Source organism: Limulus polyphemus, unplaced genomic scaffold (assembly GCF_000517525.1).
Source record: "Limulus polyphemus unplaced genomic scaffold, Limulus_polyphemus-2.1.2 Scaffold2461, whole genome shotgun sequence".
Classification (NCBI taxonomy): domain Eukaryota; kingdom Metazoa; phylum Arthropoda; class Merostomata; order Xiphosura; family Limulidae; genus Limulus; species Limulus polyphemus.
This window is the reverse complement of record NW_013668071.1, coordinates 150,184-152,533: the sequence shown is the minus strand read 5'-3', so window position 1 is coordinate 152,533 and position 2,350 is coordinate 150,184. Positions and strand designations below refer to the sequence as shown.

At 28.7% G+C, this 2,350-nt stretch overlaps 1 long non-coding RNA gene across 1 annotated transcript in view; it reads left to right on the top strand.

Annotated features, from left to right (window-relative positions):
* LOC106467015 overlaps positions 1-2,350 on the top strand; it is a 29,441-nt gene that overhangs the window by 15,558 nt on the left and 11,533 nt on the right. The window contains exon 3 of the long non-coding RNA XR_001291307.2: positions 579-697. This is a non-coding gene — a long non-coding RNA (uncharacterized LOC106467015). The remainder of the gene's footprint in view (positions 1-578; positions 698-2,350) is intronic.

Here is a 2,350-nt window from a genome sequence, read left to right as displayed (position 1 = left end):
AAGTTTGTGAAACTTTTGTTTATAAATCATTGTTTGTAATAATTGTTACTGTAAATTGTATTGTTGCTTGTATATTAAAACATAATTGTATAAAAGAAAACTGTATGTATCAATCTTGTTGGTAAAGATCATAAACTGACTATATATCGGCTTTTACTTAACTGTACAAAGTACAATTTAACTACTAAATTTAAATTGATCAGTTTGCTCTTTTTCAGACCATTTGAAATTGTAATAGGTAGCATAATATACAGTATATATATGTACTTATTGACAATATTTATGGTATTGTATTTAAGCCAAGTAGTGCTTACAGCAAGGTTTAATTGTTTAATAGTTACCCTAGTGTAGAACATATTTCGTCTTTAGTTGAATTTATTTTACAACAAAATCATACCTGATCTCATGTCTATTATACTTTATGGATGAAGTTATTATTTGATTTTTTATGATATATTTCAAACAAGTTGCTTTTAAGTATCGAAGTACATTTATTTATTTCTTTTTTTAAATATAAGATTCATGCAATTTATACATTTTCCCCTAAAAATGCGTAATCATGAACCATTCTTACTTAGACAAAGGTAAGTTGACGAGAAGAGGCCCATGGAATAACAACTGAACAAGGAGTTATGAGATTATTGTGTTTGAAAAGGCAGTAAGAATGGACTCTGGAAAGCACAAAGAAAAGTTTAGGGTAAGTGATTGTAAGTAATATAAATATATCAACAAATGTATTATAATTTTCTATTAATTACAAGGTGAAAGCATACACAATTAAAATAATGTTACGATAATCCGGTTTATATATCTAACACTATAGAGTAATAGTAATACTAATAATGCTAACGTTTTTTTTTGGAACAGCCATAATTCATTATTAATTGTTATTAATATTATTCAGGGATAATATGTTTCATGAAGGAAATCGTCAGAATGCCACATCCTAACACTAAGAGTATATTAATAACTGCAATATCAATAGACTTAATAAATAAGCCTTAATTTCATTTTACTTTACAATACAATCAAAAGGAATAGTTATTATAGTAGTAATATTGAAGCCTCTCTTAATATAAGTTCTTAACTTGAGTAGAGTATCACTATTGATCATTCCAAATTTGCAAAGTGATTTTATCAAATTTGAATATGGTGTCAAGTATGATGAACATCAACTGTTTTTATCTACACTGATCCATTTCAACTTTTAAGTTCGAACTATTATTAGTAAGTAGATTTGTTGATAACGTAGACAGATACTGTAACTTATGGATCAGAATGGGGTAATATATAAGAAGAGTACTTTTGTATAGTACAGAAACGGAAAAGTCGCGAAAGATTGTCCACATACCATAAAGTTGTTTTTTTCTTAGATGTGATGTTCCTATTAAGTAGTTAAATTGTCTTTGTTACTTATTTGAAAATTAAGTATTTTTCTTTTTTCGCGATTTGAGGGACGGGATTTTTTGGTTCCTAAAACATCTTGTAACCTAAATTATAACATTATCAGTCAGTTTGGCAGTTACCTCTTTCCCTCTGCTTTTCGTTAGTATTAATAACAATGCTAGTAATAGAACGTAGTGCTTCTGGTGAAGATAGCTATCAGTTAAAACAAATACATCTCATCCTTCTTTTTCAACATTACCACTGTTTCGGTTTTTTTTAACATTTATTACTAGTGCCATTTTAATATTTTAAAGCCTACTTAGAATGTGTCAACTATTTTTTCCTGCCAAAACGTTTCATGAGGCTTTAGACTCAAACAGATCTCTTTGCTTCAAGAGCAAGGTCTGAGGGCAAAATAAATTAGAAGGTCGATTTTGTAATAATAAGCATTTTTTTGAAATTGTTATTGATATTAACGTTAACAGAACTTTAAAGGTAGGCCTACTGCAGCATTTTACGGCACCAACACTGGCAACAGCGTAAGCACGTGATATGTTGAAATTGGCATTTTGAATTAAAACAACGTTTAGTTGAAGATGTACTTCTTTGTTAGTTTTTATTACGAGTTTATCAATTTTTGCCTTTACTGTCATAAATCACCAAAACTACATGTTTTAATGAAATCTTCTGATATAAATCTTGTCTCATTCTGAGTTTATTTTGTTGTAATGTTTTACTATTAGTAAGCTGCAGAATTTCACTTTCGTTTCATTATACCTACTATAAAATTATATTGTACTGTTACGTCTCCGTTTGTTAATTAACTTTCCGTAACTTCGTTCCAACGAAACTTTAACGACACAAGTCTTTACTTAATAAAACTGGTTTATTCTTTCCGAATACAACTTTACGATACACTTATTTTCAACAATCGCGCTAAAACAAACGCTATATCAACGAACGT